This window comes from Macrotis lagotis, chromosome 1, assembly GCF_037893015.1.
Source record: "Macrotis lagotis isolate mMagLag1 chromosome 1, bilby.v1.9.chrom.fasta, whole genome shotgun sequence".
NCBI lineage: Eukaryota > Metazoa > Chordata > Mammalia > Peramelemorphia > Peramelidae > Macrotis > Macrotis lagotis.
Genome location: NC_133658.1, coordinates 47,017,070 through 47,035,779, shown reverse-complemented (window position 1 = coordinate 47,035,779; position 18,710 = coordinate 47,017,070). Strand labels below are relative to the sequence as shown.

At 39.1% G+C, this 18,710-nt stretch overlaps 1 protein-coding gene across 3 annotated transcripts in view; it reads left to right on the top strand.

The window, feature by feature from the left end:
• Positions 1-18,710, top strand: part of ZFHX3 (zinc finger homeobox 3) — a 304,460-nt gene that overhangs the window by 70,332 nt on the left and 215,418 nt on the right. Inside the window, exon 1 of one of the 3 annotated variants that reach the window (XM_074200233.1) lies at positions 2,070-18,710. This exon is cut by the window's right edge and continues 18,715 nt beyond it. The exons of the other annotated variants lie outside the window; for them this stretch is intronic. The gene's annotated coding sequence lies outside the window, so the exon portion shown is untranslated. Of the gene's footprint in view, positions 1-2,069 lie in introns of those variants that run through there. 3 annotated transcript variants of the gene reach the window in all.

The window sequence follows — 18,710 nt, the reverse complement described above, 5'->3', positions numbered from 1 at the left end:
GCGGATTAAGATGAAGTTGGTAATTTATGAAAGTTGAACCACAACTTGGTAAGTGGCTAGGAGAGAGGGCAGGCAAGCTTTTCAGAAGGGGAGATGCAGAAATGGTGAAGTCTGAAAGAGGAGGAGCAAATAATTGAATAAGAGATTCTTGATATTGTCCAGGCTGAGTGTGAGGTGCTGTGGGACAGCCAGGTGGGAATGTCCCCTAGGCAGCTGGAGAGGACTCTTTCCTTTTCTGTACCTCAGTCACTCTCCCCTTAGTCCCACTTGAACTAAAACCTAGGAAAGTTCCAGCATCTCTCGAAAAGATTATCCAGGCCTTTCTTTGGTTGGTGAATTTGGATGCAGACAGATGCCTCTAAATAGGTTGGGGTCCCCAGCAGGACCCCTTGGGGAATCTGAGGTTCAGATTCCTTGGAAGAGGTAATCACTCCTTTTCTGGTAATTGCCCCACATAGCTTTAGATCAGTTTACTGTTGAGAACTTGGATCTTGTTGGCAGATGTCAACTTAAAGTCCTCTCTCTAAACAGCCTATTTTTGAATAGCCTGAAGTCCCAGCAAGGAAGGAAAAAAGGCACCAAGTGGGGAAAACTGGTGGGGTCTGCTGGGGACAACAGGAACCTCTGCTGGTGGTTGATTTCTTTGTGTGGATTTGATAGAAGGTGTTAACTTCAGGGACTTTGGTGCTGAAAGTGTTAATAATCCTGCTGGAACCACTAAAGAAAAGGGATATTTGTGTGTATATATGTTCTGGATATAATATGCACACATAAGTATGTAAATATACACTTAAGTGTGGAGATATTTGTATTATACATTCATAATCACCCACAAATCTATATATATGAATACTTATGAATATTATATATAGAAAAATGAAATGTCCATGCCCCTACCTCATATATGTATATCTAAGCTGACTATCAACATAGCTAGCCTTTGCATTGTGCTTTAAGGTTTCCAAAATGCTTTGTTTTTAATCTTTCCACAACACTCCCAGGAGAGGGGTGTTTTTGTTATCCCCATTTAACAAAAGAACACTGAGGCAAGTAGAGGTTAAGTGACTTGTGTAGAGTCACAAGGCTAGTCACTGACTCTAGTGGGATTTTATATAACTGTGCATGCCTGTGTGTGTAGGTATAACTATTTGGATGTTTATAAATATTTCTATCTATATATATATATATATTTATTTCTATATATGTTTATAAATATGTGTATATATATATATCACATATGGATGTGTGTGTATCTGTCTTCCTATATCTGTAAAAGTATCCAGAGTGAGTTATACTTCCCTGGCATTCCCTTCTCCCCTCTGAATTCATCCCTCTGACAGATTTCTTTATTGACTCATTTGGAAGCCCAGATCTAGTTATTGCAAGTTTGTGTTTCTAGAGGATCATGTGAGTTAGAGGTGGAAAAAATCTTTGAAAACATCTCTTTCTGTCCTTTCATTTTACAGATGAAGAAGTAGGTCTTGGGCAAGTCTCCGAATTTTCTGGATCTCAAACAATTAGTACGATTTGGAATTTGAACTCAGGACCTCAGACAGCAAAACCAACATTTATTCATTTTTTTCCTGTTTCTGACATTTATGTAAAACTTCATATATTGCCTTCTGTCTTGCTTCTTTATAAGCACTACTCCCATTTTACAGATTAGAAAATGAGGCTCACAAAATCAAACTTTGCCCAAGAACGAGTGAGTGACAGAGCCAGAATTTGAATCCATTTTTTTTAACTCTAAGCCCAGTGTACTTTTAGAAATAAACCACATTGAGCATCAGTAAAGATCAGACAGAAAGAAGATGCCTGGCTTAACGGCTTGTTGCTCGAGGACAAAGTAATAAACACCTAAAATATCCATTGTCCCATCATTACTTCTGCAAAAATTTGAACTTTCTTTCTGAAAAAGGTCTCTTGCAATTATAAAATTATTTACTCATGGGCAAAATTCTTAGATTAAGGAGGAAGAGGAGGGAGTGTGTAATGTATGGTTTTCATAAAATGCTTAATATTTGACGTGGATTTTGGGGTGGGAGTTGGGGGGGGGGTGGAAGGGCAGTGACAGACCTTGGTACGATCTCTTTCCAAGCACAGTTAACTTCTTGGATAGAGAGAATCCTGGCCTTGGAGGAGTCCAGGCTGTTGACTTTAAAGAAGGGACAGAAGATGAAGAGTAGTTTGCTAGCATATAGTCAGCATCATGATCATCACAGAAGACTCTTTGAAATATTAAATGGCAGAAGGTTTCCCACCAGATTCTTCTCCTTTTAAAAAAGCCTACTTTATACATACTTTTCTAAGCTGTTGATAAGGGATTAGAAGCCTCAAGTGCTTGGGCTGATTTCTGGGCTACCCTTGTTAAAATATCTGTGCTCAACTTGTATGAAGTAGACAGAAATTCAGGATTGTTGATTCCTGTATCCTGGGACCTAAGAATAGGGGTTCATCACCTTTGTATCCTGGACCCTTTGGGAAGTCTGGTGAAGCCAGATGTTATCCCTTTCTCAAAGTAATGCTTTCAGGGATAGAAATAAATAATATAAAAATAAAAAAAAATAAAATGTCCAGGATTATAAAGGAAACCAGTTGTGTTTAGATATAATTATTAACATATTTTTAAAACAAATATAAACCCCAGGTTGAGGCCACCCTTTTCTTTTTACAAAGGACAAAATTGAGACTCAGATTTTTGACATAGCTCAAAAATTATATCCCTAGTTAGTTGCAGAGGGAGGCTCATACTTCTGGACTCAAAATTCTGCCCAGTAGAATTTCTTTCCAGAACTGAGAGACTGGATGACCTGGGGCAAGTCATCTAACCCCATTACCTTACAAATTTTTTTTTTTAAAGCTAAAAGAACTGATTGAGGGTGAGGCTTTGTTATGTCCATGATGAGGGGGATGGGCATTTTTAGAGTGGCAAATCATGTAATGGGCACTGGGGATTTAGTCTCAAAAACGAAACATTCTTTGTCCTCAAGGAGTTTATATGTTTTCTGGGGAAATATACACATAAATAGAAGGGAAATTTGGGGAGTTGCTAGGTGGCACAGTGGATAGATAGAGTTTTGGGCCTGGAGTCCAGAAGACCCATCTTCTTGAACTCCAATCTGACCTGAGACTCTAGCTGTGTGACCCTGAGCAAGTCAACTGCCTCAATTTCCTTATCTGAACAAATAAGTTGGAGAAGGAAATGGCAAACCACTCCAGCATCTTTGCCAAAACAATCACAAGTAGGGTTACGAAGAGTCAAATATGACAGAACAAGTCTTGGGAACAGCACTAGCTGGGGGTGAGGAAAGACTTGAAGATGCCATTTGAATGGAGTTTTGAATAGGGATTCTGGTTGTCTAGGAAGAGGGAGGGATATAATTTTAATCCTTTGATTAAATTCTTACACATGCTGCTTCCTCTAGCCTCTGTCATTGACCTAAAATTTTGTATGATGTAGAATTAGGATTACTCAGAGTTGAATAGATCAAACTGAATATGCCTTTTAAATTTCTCCTGACTTGATGTTGTCATGGTCCTTATGTTTTATTCCTTCCTACTTGATAATTATTCCCCCCCCTCTGGAAATTCTAAAAGGCTAAAATATTTTAGAAGATTAATATATCTGTATTATCCAATACAACTAAATATTTATTTAAGCATTCTTAACTTCAGTCTCTTTCCCTGCTCCGTTAGCTCTTTGGAGTCAGCTCCCAATGGAATTTGACCACATCATCATTCCTTGTGTTTGTTTCCCCTTCTGCCTCTTGTATTTAAGGCAACACTGTCAGAACCAGAAAACAAACATTCATATTAATGAAGTTTTAAAATGATGAAATGACAAATGTAACCATAAATTCTGTTGGAAAAATAGGTATTATTTTGAAGTGTCTGATAATCTAGGAAAATAATTGTTTTTAGGTAGGTTAAATTCAGTATTTCAGATAGAATGATCAGATGGCCCCAACCAGGTGCTGAGCATCATTTAATGCAACTTATAATTAATCTAAATACTGCTGTGTTTTTTGAAAGGACATTATGGTATTGCAAATGTAAAGTTGTATATGACTTAGAAACTCTGTAATGTAAAACAGTGAACTCTTTGGAAGATGCTCTGTACATTCAGGTTACTTGGTTCTGGAAGGGAGCAAAAGGAATTCCCAGTAGATGGGGTTTGTTCCATTTAATACAAATCAGAGCTAATGGCCTGGATGACTTAGAATGTTCCCAAATGGTTCTTAGGACTTGGACAGTGTTCATCTGGCCATTATGAGTAGATCTCTGAGAATGGATTATCATATGTGAGTGTAGCATGTTTTTAAGTATACTCATGCTACAGATATAACTGTTTAAGAGAACAAAGCATGTATTATCTGTAATGGGAAGTTAAAGGGACAGAAGTTATTTTATCCATTTAACATTAACCTGATTATGTCATGGACTCTAGGACAAGTCTATTAATATCAGCCTTCTTTGTGTAAGAAAAAATTCTTTTTTTTATTTTTAGGAGTTTAAGGTTCCCCCCTTTATTTTTTTTATACTTCTTTACCTAAAAAAAAATACAGAAAAAGAGAAGCTTCTAATTTACTAGGGCCATTTTTGGTTGCCAAGAAACTCTTATAAGAGCAGGTAACTGAGTTAAAACTAATCCCTGGGTGCATCCCCTCCAGCCATGCTCTGGCATCTGAGTTCATAGCCAGGTCTTTGGCAGCCAGGTTGATCTCTATGTAAAACTGGCTCCAGTCTCTTGATTTCTATGTGATTGGGAGGAGGAGGAATATAACCCGTTGTCTGAAAAAAAAAAACCCCAAAACCAAAAAAAAAAAAAAACCCAACCCAAACCCTCATGTCTCTACTGGCCCAAGAAATTGAACTGTGCATGCGAACACACAGACATGTATCTTGTCTGCCTGGCTAATTTGTAGGTCTGTTGTATAAAACTGAAAGTGAGGTTTAGGATCTGAGGGACTAAAGCATATGATGTGTGTTTGCTCATTTGTTTTTTTTTTTTCTTTCTGTTTTTTTGGCGTGAAATATTGCTAAAGAGCTTTGGAGAGTGAGTCATGGACCTGCCTCAATGACTTGTTCTCTTTTCACTTAGGCTTTTTAGTTCTGGCTTCTCTTTTCCCTTTGCAAGTGAACTGTAAAGATATCCTCAAGGTTTAGGTTATTCACTGTCCATTCTTATGGAAAATCATTTCCCCTACCTTTATTCTAGTATCTGAGATTGTTGTTCTTGTTTGTCCTGGAGGTGCTGCCATGGCAACCACGTCAGTTAGATTTGAATGAGGCTGTGTAAAGTCAGCAGCCTCAGTTTCTCCTCCTGGGTCATCTGAGACCAGAGGCCAGATATGGTTCAGGATGATTGAAGTTGACAGGGGATCAGTGGGAGACCTTGACCCCATAGATGTGGGTCCAGTCCTAGTCCAACCTTAAAAACTTATGTCTTGTCCTAAGTTAGCTGAGGTCTAAATGAGGATCTTGACTTCAGGGCCAGAATAATTTCCCATTGGTGCCTTTGTTCTCCCACCTACCTTTGAGCTCTGTGGAACACTGTGATGATACTGTAGATCTAGGAAAGTTTGGTCATGAAGGTGGCACATCATATTTGATTCCAAAAATATTTGATCAATATTTGATTCCAAAAAAAAAAACCCCAGAACTTAGAGCACTTTGTTTTCAAGAGTTTCCCCAGTAGTGGAGGTCCTAGGGAGATAGGCAGGTGGAACAATCTTGGAGAATCAGGGTATGGCTACACTTCTTTATTTTTTCAAATATATGTCCCTCAAGTCCATGGGACCAAGTTCTCAAGAGAAGTTTTAATTACAGACCAAGGTGATGTGGTTTCTTGAATGCATTGTAACAAATGGATGTCAGTTTGAGCAAGTAGCCTTGAGAAGAGCTTCCAGTAATAAAACACTGCAGTTATTCTACGATGCATTCTCTGTAGGAAATGTGAAAGCTGTGTTGTCTGCTTTACTTCCTTCCTTATGAAGTGGGCTCAGGATCAGGGTGTTGAAGGATGGTTCCTTAGTGGGTCCAGGAAGATTTCATAAACTACATCATCTCCCAAGTTGGCATGATCTCAGATGAGATTCCTAGAGCTATCACATGACAAAAGAGGATATGTGTGGCTGTGGTATTTGGGGGGTGGGTAAGGGGGCAGGGAGTTAAAATAGAAGATCTTGGGCTGGCAAATCTTTATTAGTTTTGTAAACAGCTTTAGGAAGCACTGGGAGCATCTTGCAGGGACCCTACAATTATCATAATAAACAGTTTTATCATCTACTTGGCAATCAATAATGTGGCTTATGCTGCTTTAGTATCTCAGTAGTATTGATTACCTTAACAACTGTGCTGCGGTCAGCTTCCATTAACCCCTGCACTGCCATTGGGGTGGTATCTCCAACTGGCAGAAGGAGAAGCTCTCCCTGCAGCTTAGGCAAGTGTGGGAATTTGACAGCTGGCCAGGCCAATGAGTCAAACACAGCTTTTATCCCAAGGCACCGGCAGAAAGAGGGGTTTTAAACAAGGAATCTGGAAGCTAATGCAACTTTTAAAGGCATCTTTCGGTGGAGGCAGTGTTTAAAACAATTATGGCAAAGGAGTTTGAAATGTGACTCAGGAGTTTGGAGCTTAAAAGCTAAAATGTCTTCCCTTCCAGTCTTTCCTCTGCCTGTATCCCCTTTCTCTATCCATTCCCACCCAAACAAACTGACAAACTCTTACCAGGATTTTCATAGGAGCAGTCTAGATCTTATGCAACAGGCTTTTTAGGGATTTTGGGGGGGGGGCTGGTTTTGAACCTGCATCTTAATTCTGAGGAAAAAGCATTTGTAGGGGCTTTTGGTCCTAAGATTAAGGAAAAATCTAATTCTGGTGTCTCTGAAATTGTCATTGATCTTCTTAAACTACAAGCTGAATGGTATAATGTCAGATTTCCCCCTCTCCTTTAACTTTTTTCAGGTCTACTTAATGTTTCTTAGAAAAATGAATGCTATGATAGCAGTTGACTGAAGTAGAATTCTGTTTTCCTGGATTCTTTTTCTTTTTTTTTAAAGTTAGTAAGATCGACTCTCCAACTATACCTTTTAAGGGTAACTGATAACAGTATTGGGTGATAGCCCCTTCTTTTCTCTCTCTGTACTGTTTATTATGATCTCAGCAATCCCTTAAAATTCAGTGATCATCTCTATGCAATTGACTCTTATACATCCAGGCCTCTTTATAATAGTCTCCTGAATTACCACTTGCCTATTACACATTTCCACTTGGATATTCATAGGCAACTCAACTCAAAATTCATGACAGAATTTAAATACTTTCCCTCTCTACTCCTCTTCTCCCTTTTAATTATACTTTTTGTGCTGTAGTTAACCACTAACTACCCTTCTTGTCACCTGGCTTCACATCCTTGATTCTTAACTATCCTTCACCCTTCATGCAAGTCTTATTCTGCCTCTACAACACCTCTCCTGTCCATCACATTTTCTCCACATGTAGTACCACAACCACCTAATTCAAGTCCTGGTTTCCCTTCTCCTGGATTACTATGGCAGTTACCTCTTGGGGCTCCTTACCTTAGTCTCTTGCCTTTCAAACTCATTCTCTGCCTAAGGACCCAAGGGCTCTTCTTACAGATCATGGCCTTCTCCTGCCCCAGGAGCTTCAGGAGATTATTACCCTCTTGGGATCCAGTAGAAATTTCTGACTTTTATAGCCTTCTTTTCCAATGTTAGAACATGTGCTCCCATCCTGCCTCCTTACCTCTGCCTATGAGAACCCCTAGGTTCCTCCAATAGAGCCCAAGGGCTGCATCTTCTATGAAGCCTTTCCCGATCTATTAGCTGAAATGACTTTGTATTTACTTTATTCATATTTTGCATATATATATATATATATATATATATATATATACATACATATATAATCTAAGTTCCTTTAGGTCAGAGACTGTTTCATTTCTGAAATGTATCTTTTGTGTCTTCAGAAACTTGCACCAGACCCCAAAACCTAGTCCATAGTAGGTATTTGTTTTTAAAATAATTTTTGATTGATAGCCAGTATAGAAATTGTCTAGATGGGCTTCTACCCCAACAGGAAGATTTGGATACAGGATTATTTTAGGAAATAGCCATACTCACCTTAGATTACTACTGTCACCAACCACCACTACCTCTACCTCTACTTTCTCCATTACAGCAGCTTGGTGGATAGGTCACTTAGTTCCAGAGTTAGCAAACCCAAGTTCACATCCAACCTCAGATACTTTCTGATTGTATGACCCTGGGCAAGTCACTAATCCTCTAATTTGCCTGACAAAATGGAGAAGAAAATGACAAATTACTTCAGAATCTTTGCCAAAAACACTCCAAGTGTAGTCAGACTTGACTGAAATGACTGTGATACAACTACTCCTATTCTTCTATTACCAGTATTACCACTATCTCTACCACTATCATTACCACTACCTCTACTACTACCACCCCTACCCCAACCCTACAGTATTACTACTACTACTACTACTTCTCCTCTTCCTCCTCCTACTACAATTACTATGCTTCATTTATATAGCACCTACTCTGAGTCTGTACTTGGCTAAGTACTTTATAATTATTCTCTCATTTGATTCTTGGGGTTTTTACATTTTACAGATGAAGAAACTGAGGCAAATGGAGGTTAAGTGATTTGCCCAAGATCACATAACCCCTAAGTGTCTGAGGAGGGAGTTAAATTTAGGTCTTCCTGACTCTATACCTGGTGGACCACCATCTATAGGATTTATTGAATAGTATAAAAATCATGTGGCCTTACCTCATTTGTGTCCTTTATGAATGAGTAGGTACATAGCCTCTTTACTGTCATATATGTAATCTTTATGTATGACTGACCTGATGAAGTGAAACTTCACATGTAACTCTTCCTAGGAAGTCAGCTTTATCCAGGACCCAGCCTGCCCAGTTGATGATCCACAGATGTTAGGGGTTAAAGGTTTCAGAATTGGATGTCTTATTCTTGAGTGAACGTGGCCCAACCATCTTTGAATACTCATGAGTATTGTGGAAATTCATCAGTCATCCCAGTTCTTGGACCCTCTCTCTAACTTTAGTGGAGGGGCCAGATGTTACTGGATTATTCCAATGGCTTTACAAAACTTTGCTTCTTTCTTAAACTCTTGATGGCCACCACATTTTAAGTTCTATGACCATGAAATTCTCTGCTGAAGAACAGATCACATGGCAGTGTGTCAGAAAGCCCCATACTATAACCATTCCTTTTGGTCAACAGACAGGGAAACCTACGCAGTGCGGGTCTCTGTCTCTATCTCTCTCTCTCTCTCTTTTTTCCCCAGGACCTCATTTACTAATATGATCTCTGTTAAACAAACAAAAGCATTTAATGTTTGTTGGCCGGTTTGTTAAAATTTAAGGAGAGCAAGTCCCATGAAAACAGCTCATCAACCAATACAGGTTGAAGTGGCTTAGGGAAAGGAAGGTGGTTCAAATGGAGATAGTCAGCCCTCCTGCCTTCTTTCTTCTCTCCCTTGAGATGAGGCAGCCCATCTATCTATTGCACTTGGTGTGGTCTACTGTAAAAACCTCATTCTTCTCCATATCTTCATCTTTCCTAGGATCTTGGTCACACACTCACAAGTGGTCACACTTCAGTAGCACTGTCTTGTTTTTCCAACAGATTCACAAAAGAGCTGCTACGTCTTTGTTGTCCTGGAAAGTAAGCAGTGGTAAGACTGAAGTTTGCTTTCTTCAGCACTGTCTCTGCATCCTAGTCCTCAAAGTCCGTACACTTCTAGACCACCTGGCCTGCCTCAGAATTGTTTTGTTTTGTTTTGTTTTTAATTTGACTTACTGTTTTGAAAAAAAAATGATTAGGTACTAATGCAAGAAAACTTAGGTATTGACCAATAGCTTTTTTATCAATAGGTTGGAGATGCATAATTTTAAAAATTGGAGAAGACTGCATTCTTCCATCTTGTCAGAGTTTTTGCTTTTGGGGTAGAATCAGAGATGCTTTCCTGAGTCTCATTGATTCCTGTCTTCAGGTCTCTTGCCAATGGCCCCTTTTCTCTGACCACAGTGGTCACTCTCATAGATCAGACCCTTATCACTTCTCATCAGGGCTACCATAACAACTAACTGGTCTCTTTGCTTCACTGTGGCCAAAATCTTGTAAGGCACTGTCTTAATTATCTTTTTTACTGCTAGGATAAAACACAGTTGCCTCAAGGGATGGGTAGGTGGCCCAGTAGATAGAGCATTGGCCCTGGAGTCAGGAGTACCTGAGTTCAAATCCGGCCTCAGACACGTAATAATTAGCTAGCTGTGTGACCTTGGGCCTTGAGCAAGACACTTAATCCCTTTGCCTTGCAAAAAGCTTAAAAAAAACCCAGTTGCCTCAGGCTGAAGTTTTAGACTCTTCTTTAAGTAGCCCTGGTTTACCTCTCCAGCTTTATTTTACACTATTCCCTTTCACAAAATCTATATTCTAATTAAACTAGATTTGACTTTCCATTTCTTGCCCTCATGCATTTGTATGTGCAACCCCTCACCCGACCCCCTTTACCTGGTATATACTATGGCTTTAATTTGGCTTCTCAGAAATCTGTTCTTCCTTCAAGGTTCAACATGAGTGCCCCCTCTATTAGAGTGACCTTCTTTCTTCTATTTTTCTTTTTCTTCAAATTAGCAAATATATATACTTTGTTATCTCCCAATTATTAAAATAGAACATACCTTCTTTGAGTAGAGGAACTCTTTTGTATCCACCCGAATGTCTTACATGTTGGTAAAGTCTTAATAAATATTGATTTTAATTGATCTGATGGTGAAAGGGGCTCTGGAGTACTAAAGTGCTGGCATATGACATTGATATCATACTGGACCCATTCTTCATATAGACCTTTAAACACCTGGAAAGAGGTGTTTAAATAAATATTTATTTAAATAAAAAAGAGATGTTTAAATAAATAAAACATAGCTTTCAAGGAACTGACATCAAATGATAGTTAAGCCTTATTGCAGGATTCCACATGGAGAATGCTCTTACTATTGGTCAGGCCATGTTGTTCAAGTTAGGAGCCTTTGAGGCTTTTCCTGTAAATTGCTGCAACATATATGTTGTTGTAACAAAACACAGCCCTTAGGTATCATCTTGTTTATTGTTGATGTTGGTATGCAGCTCTCTAAACTCTTCTCTGTAGACTTTAAAGTGTTAGATACTGAGTTTTTAAGATACTGAGTTATGATAAAAAGTTGTTGTAGAGATTCTGTAGTAGTAGTAGTATTCATTAGGGGAATTGCTTTCATGAAGGTGAATTTTAGGGTTGTTTGGTTATTTCATCATGTCTCATTCTTTTGTTATCTCATTTGGGTTTTTATTGGCAAAGATACAGGAGTGGTTTGTCATTTCTTTCTCCAGTTCATTTTACAAATTAGGAAACTGAGGCAAACAAGGTTCAGTAGCTTGTCCACGGTCATAGAGGAGGAAGTTTTTGAGACTGAATTGGAATCAGATCTTTCTGAGAGCAGACTGGGATCTCTATCTGCTGGGTCACCTCACTGCCCTGGAAATTCAGAATTTAGTTTACTTGCAAATGGGTCAGTAAGCTCTCCTCTCAATTTAAAAGCAGCTGGATTTAGGTTTTAGGAAATGAGACAATTTTAAGGTTTTATAATTAAGCTTGAAAAACTACAACAACCATATTTTAGGCATGGGGTCATAGGGTCACTAGCTCCTCTGGACACTTTGAGAGCTGTGGAAGATAACAGGTTCTGATGAAGGACCTTGCAGAGGACAGCAGAACCAGAAAATATTTGATGAGTTGCCCTTCATTAAGAAGGTGGGTTTGTAGCTCTCACAACTCAAAAATCTGATTCCTTGAGCATAAACATCTCTCTGATGTCATGATTTTTAATGTAATTTAAAGGTGAAACCTTCGAAAGTAGTTAATTTATGAACTGTGTGGTGTGGAGAAGAAAATTTCATCTGATTATTTCATATAGTATGAATACTGACTTAGCAATAGCCCCTATGTCTAAATACCAGCCTAGCTTAATTCAGGGAGGTCAATCACCACCTTGGCCACACAAGGAGGATGGATTTTTTAAGCAACAGAAGAAGGGTTTCATTCTGCATCAGTGGGAGAAGTATCTGCCCTGACAAAAATCACACATCCTTGAAGTACAGAGGAGACCTTTTTATTTGTGAAGGTCTTAACACACATAGAGACAATTTTGAGGGGAGGAAGGAGGTAGGAAGGCTGCCTATCTCTGTCTTGATTTTTCCTGGGATGCCTACGTGGGACTTCCTTTTTGCTAATTTTATCAAGTTGCCTGATGAATTGCAATGTTAGAACACCTTATCACCAGTAGCTTTCAGTTTGCATTTAAACATTTTTTAAAAAAGAAAAAAAGTAGTGGTTGCCTTCATTCTTTCAAGACTTTGGGAAAATACTCATCAGAAGAAACTTGAAACTCAGATGTTAGGAGAGAATTTTTAAATGAGATAGATGCCAAAGACTTACTTGAAGGAGAACTTCTCTTTGAGGCTTAGCCTTTTAAATTAGTTAGTGAAAAATCTGTAGGTTCATCTTATTCTTAGGAGCCAGGAGAAGCTAATTCATATAAGCTGTTGTCAACATTAGAGCATCCTGGCACAGCAGACTGTGCTGAATTAGCTGAATTTCATCAAGGCTCCTGTTGTTTCAGACAGAAAGATGAAAGATATTTACAGGGAGGGCAAGGTAGTTTACCTCTCAATGATTTATTCATTTTAAAAGAGATTATAAATGGGCAATTTTAAATTTTACTTATTTACCTTTAATTGTGGGAGACTATATTGGCTCACTTATAAATTACAATTCTCTTTTTATTAGAATCACTAGAAGAGTAGGGATGACAAGGTGTTGGGACCACAGTATTTCCACCATACCCAGTCCTGAACAGTATGTGGGTCTTGCTGATTGTTTTGGATGGGAGTGGGAGGACCTTGCCATCTACCTAAGATTCTTTATTTATCAGTCAGCCCTGTACTTTACTTTTCTTTCAGTGGTGTTAATGGGTTGCTCAGAGACATCTTTCCTCCCTTTGACATGCTTTCCATCTTGCCAGGTGTGTGTTTGCCAAGTTAGCCATTTCTGGCTGGCAGGGATGTACGTGAGCAAGACATTGGCTATTGGTTTCATAGTCTTGAGTCTTCTATTTTAGAGCTCTCATTCCATGTCACCAACAGCTTCTTCGACATTTTGAACCAGACATGCCAAAGACTTCAAATCCGCCATGACAAAGGCAGAACAAACTCATTGGTTACCCCCCAAGCCCACCCCCCTCTTTTGAACTTGTCATTTCTGTTGGAGACAACACCAGTCTTCCAGTCATTCACAGATTTTATAAATTCAATGTCGTCCTTGACTCAACTCATACTCAGCCCATATCAGTTATTAGAATTTTTCTTTTCCATCTCCTCTCTTTTTCCCCTCCTTGTATCATCATTGCCCTAGTTCATGGTCCCATCACCCCTCACTTAGATGACTCCAGGAACTTTTCAGATGCTTTTCTTCCCTCAGATTTCTGCCCATAGCACTTACTTCCACATTGCTGCCAGGGCTAGCCAGGTTGCTCATCCTTTCAGTAAACTCCAGAGTCCCCTTGTTACCTCTCTGGTCAAATTAAACACTTCTCAACCAGACCCCTTCTTTCCTCTCCAGGCTACTTTCACACCATTCTTTCCTATAGTCCAGCCAAATTGGTCTTGGTGTTATTGCTTATATATACCATTCATTATTTCTCTTTGTATCTTTACATTGGCAGGTTTCCATTCCTAGAATGCTTTCTTTCCCTTATCTCTACTTCTACCTTCTATAATGAGAGTATTCTTGGACCCCCAGTTACTGGTGCCTCTCTCCTTCTTCCAAACAATTAATTTGCACTTATTATATTTATTTCTATCTCTTGTATTTTACTTATATCTAGCATATAGTAGGTGTTTGATAAGATAATTGTTGATTTGAGTCAGAGTGGTCAATTAAAAAGTTCACTGAATCTGAATCCTGTATCTAATGCTTATCAGTTTTTTATGTAGGGGTAATCACTTTCTAGGCCTCAACTTCCTCATCTTTAAATTGTTCTCACAGTGGTTTTAGGAAAGCACAATATAAATGTGAATTTAGAATATGCATTGCTGAGGGAATTATTCATATCTATTATACAAATAGCTCAATGTCTTTGATTCATACCTAATATCTAGTGAATTTGCACCTATGAAAAAAAAAGATTTCACTAGCTTTAGAGTCTACTTTGTGTATCATGAGATGCAGATGACCTCTTACAGGCTACTTTAAGATAATGGGTATTTCTGTCACTGAGCCTGTCATTATTAACTCTGGGAGAATGAGGATCATATTATGAGATATGGTGTTCTCTGCAACCCAAGGATCTAAGCAAGCTCCTACCTTCCTTGGTTGTTCTTTAGAAGGTAGGTCTTGTCTGAACCTAAACTAACCTCCAGGACAATATCTTCAGCTCCTTATCACTGCTGAATCTTCTGGGGACTTTGTAGAAGTCCTTGAGAAATTCTTCTGGAAACCATTGCTCCATGTTCATTTACTTCATTGGTAGCTCTTCTGTATTTTGTCTTTGAATCATCAGTGCCTCACGCTGTTCTGCATATATGAGGCACTTAATCAAATTTGGCTTTTTGAAGGAAGGAGAGGCTAGGTTTTGACTACTTGCAGCTTTAACAGCCCCCGCCCCCCCCCTCCAAATACTTGAAAAGTATCTTAGCTGCATCACTCTATGTCTTAGGATGTTCAGAGACTGCATAGCACTGAGAGTTATAGTTCTCTGGCTATGACACTTATTAGTTGTGTGACTTCAACCCCCTTGGGACTCAGTTTCCTCATTTAAAAGGATGTTGGACTAGAGGATCTTGAACTCTGCCATCTCTGGGTTCATGTCAGAGCCGGAACCATGCTACTCTTGCTGTGGGGTCCCAGCCCATTGGGCTCTGTTTCAGGAGCCCAGGGTAGGGGGTTTCAGCTGCTCCTCTCCAGGTCAGGCTCTGACAGAGTCCAGAGGAAGGCAAGGCCTTTGGGAGGCCCTGGGTGTGGCTAGGAAGTTGGGTCTCGTGGCCTGTGAGTTTTCTTCTAATGGAATTTCCCATCACTTACTGCCCTGCTGATTTCTGATCAATGAAAATGAAATTGCATCACCTCCTCAGAGGCTCCACGTACGCCTGCTGCTTCCAGCTGTGTCAGTTCCGGTAAAATAATCTCATCAAGCGTGCAAGAGGGTAATAGGAAATAAAAATAAAAACCCACAATTAGCAAGAGGCCAAGCAGTTGAGTAACACTTTCCATCCTGGAGGCGAAAAGGGCCAGTTAGTGAATGCCTAAGGAAGGCTAGAGACTTATTTTTATCAGCCCCCCCCTTTTTTTCTTTTCTTTTCTGTCCTACCACATTTTCTCTCATCTGTGTCCCTAGTACTTGGAAACTTTGTGAGCATCTCTTGAAGCCAGAATCAGTATTATTCTTTGGTTAGACACTCCTTTCCCTTTTGACCTTTCCCTTGTTGGACCCTCTGCTTGCTGGCAAAACATCTGCAGGAAAGAGAGGGATGCAAGTTCCACTTTGGGGAGGATTTCTTTTGAAGATTCATGGTAGGGGAGAAGATAACTGACTCATGGATTTTGCTCTGGAACAGGCCACTTGGTTGAGCTGTGGGTTCCCTGATGGTATTTGGAAAGTCAGCTTTCCAGACTTTTAAAAATGTAATCTTAGCCCAGGACCATTGCAGAGCAGGGATCTTAAGTGAAACCCAGGGGAAGAGAAGAACCACCTGCTGTCCCCAAGTTCTTGCAGCTCTCCAGATGCTGACTGGCTGCATATGGGTACCAATGCTCCTTTTGCATGTGAAATATTCACAGGAGTAAGAGAACATCTTTGAGATGGAGAGGTGCAAAAAAAAAAACAAAGAAAGGAAAACATTTTAAAGGATTAGAATAAGGTGAAAGTGGTAAACCCTATTAAGTATGCTAGTCTTAAACCCAGGGAAATTACCATTGGTAACCAATATGAGGGGCATCTAGGTGGCACCCTAGTGGCTAGAATGCCAGATCTGGAATCTGTAAGACCTGAGTTCAAATCCACCCTCAGACACTGGACAAGTCACTTACCTGATGACTCCAGTTTCCTCCTCTGTGGAATAGATAGACATAGAAAATAGCAAACGATTCCAGGATCTGTTCCAAGAAAATCCCAGATAAGGTCATGAAGAGTCAGGCATGACTGAGCAATAACAACAAACTAATATGAACATCATAAACATTGTGGTACAAGGTATTGTTTCGCTGGGTCAGATCAGTGGGCCCTCCAAGGCTACTGTTGGGCCAGATAGAAACACTAAAGAGGGTGTGGTAATTTCCTCCCATGTTCCTCAAAGATTAGGTACAGGCTGTCCAAAATATCATTAATCTTTAATTTACTGAATGTGGTTCAATGTTGAATTAGGATTCTATATCTGTGAGTGTCATTAGAATAATATAAAGAATAAAAATGCTGTTGGCACCTTATATGATTTTTGAAACATTCTGGTGCTGAATAAATGATTTACATTGAATGGAGGAACTGCCATACTCCTTTTTTTATTGATATTTTATTTCTCCAAATACATATTATGAAAGTATTTCAACATTCATCCATATGCATATGTATATTTTTAAGTTACAAAATTTCCTTCCACCCTGCTTTCCCACCCTCCTCCCCTCAGTAGCAAACAGTCAAGTTTATACTGTAAATACATACACATTTGTGTTAAATGTTTACAGGTTTGTCATTTTCACCATAAGGAATTAGGTTTAAGAGAAATACATAAGAAATGTTTTGTTAAAAATGAATGTAGTGTTCATCAGATTCTGAAGGGTTTTTTCCTTTGATTTAAAAAAAAAAATCTTCCTCTGAATGGCAATAGCATTGTCCATAGCTGATCTAATAAAATTGTCCTAACTCTCTGAACTGCTGAGAGGAGATGTGCCCATCAGGGTTGATTAACTCACAGTGTTGTTGTTAAGGTGCAGAATATTCTCTTGGTTCTGCTCCCTTCCCTCAGCATCAGATCCTGTAATTCACTCCATGCTTCTCTAGAGTTCGATCATTTATGGTTTCCTATAGGACAATATTATTCCATAATATTAATATACCCTAACTTATTCAACCATTCTCCAATTTATGGGCATCCCCTGAATTTCCACTTCTTTGCTACTTCAAAAAAGAACTGCTATGAATATTTTGGAACATGTGGGAAGTTTCCCATTTTTTTATGATTTCTTCTGGAAATAGGCCTAGAATTGGTCTTGCTGGTCAAAGGGTATGATCAGTCTTATTGCTCTTTGGGCATATTTCCATATTGCTCTTCAGAATGGTTGAATTAGTTCACAACTCCACCAGCAAGGGATCAATGTCCCAATCCTCCCACAACCTCTCCAACACTGATCATTTTCTCCTTTTTATCCTGGTCAGTCTGATTGGTGTGAGGTGATACATCATAGTTATTTTAATTTGGAACTGTCATACTCTTACCTAGTTTGCAAATCAGTGGATCATTGGAGGTATACACTGAATGTGACCTAGGGCATGAAGGATGAATAGAATTTGCACAGACAGAAATAAGGAAAATGAAAGAATTTCCTACTTGTAAAGAAAACTTGAACCATGATCCAGGAACTATTATATACTTTTAAAAGCTTGTTGATTTAAAGTATTTGAAGAAAGAGTATAATGTATGTGATGGAGAGGAATGAAAAGTAAATTGAGGTTATATTGTGGAGGGCCTTGAATGCTTTTGTTAGGAAGTTATACTATATATTTCCTCTGGGGTGCTAGATGACTGTTAAAGGTTTTTGAGCAGAGGAATGATATCAACTGAATATCTGCATTCTGTATTTTTCTGTTATTAGAATGATTTCTTTTCACCTCCCACTTTCTTGGTATTTTATATTCAATTATCTGTGTACTTTCTACCAATAGAGTGCTACATTCATTGTATTTGTCTCACTAGGGGCCAGTACAGTATTTGGCGTATGTAGTAGACAATAAATATTTGTGATTGCTTGTGAAAGTTAATCATAGAAGTATTTTTATGAAGACTATGCTGACCATAATGGGTAGAGAGATTGGAAGAGTCAAGGAAACCAGAAGGTATTCTATTAGGGTTATCTAGTCAAGAATTAGTGAGAGGATGGTGAGACTAGGAAATGGAATATAAGTTCGGTCAAAAGAGATGGGAAGGGGGTCTCAAAGATCAACTAAGGTACAGTGGAATGTATAAACCTTTGGTTGGTTTGACCTGAATCTGCTGTCAGAGAAGAAATTGAACTGTCTATCTTGGAGACTTTTCTCTTATTAGGAGAAGGACATTTTGGTCATGTTAGTCCAGAAAAGTCTTTTGTCAGAAGCAGTCTTTATGTGAGGTAAAGCAGAGATAGCTTATTCAGGTACACTGCCGTGGCTGTCTAGCAAATGGTTTTTTTTTTTTTTTTAATATTTGCCATGGAAGCTCTTACACAGGGGAAGAGAAGGATTCATTCCTACCATGTAGTTGTTGAAAACTCTCCCTCTCCCTTCCACTTCTTCCCCCCCCCCCCCCCGACAGAATTGATCTGCTCCATTGGCTTTGATTCTAATGTGGAGTTTTTGTAA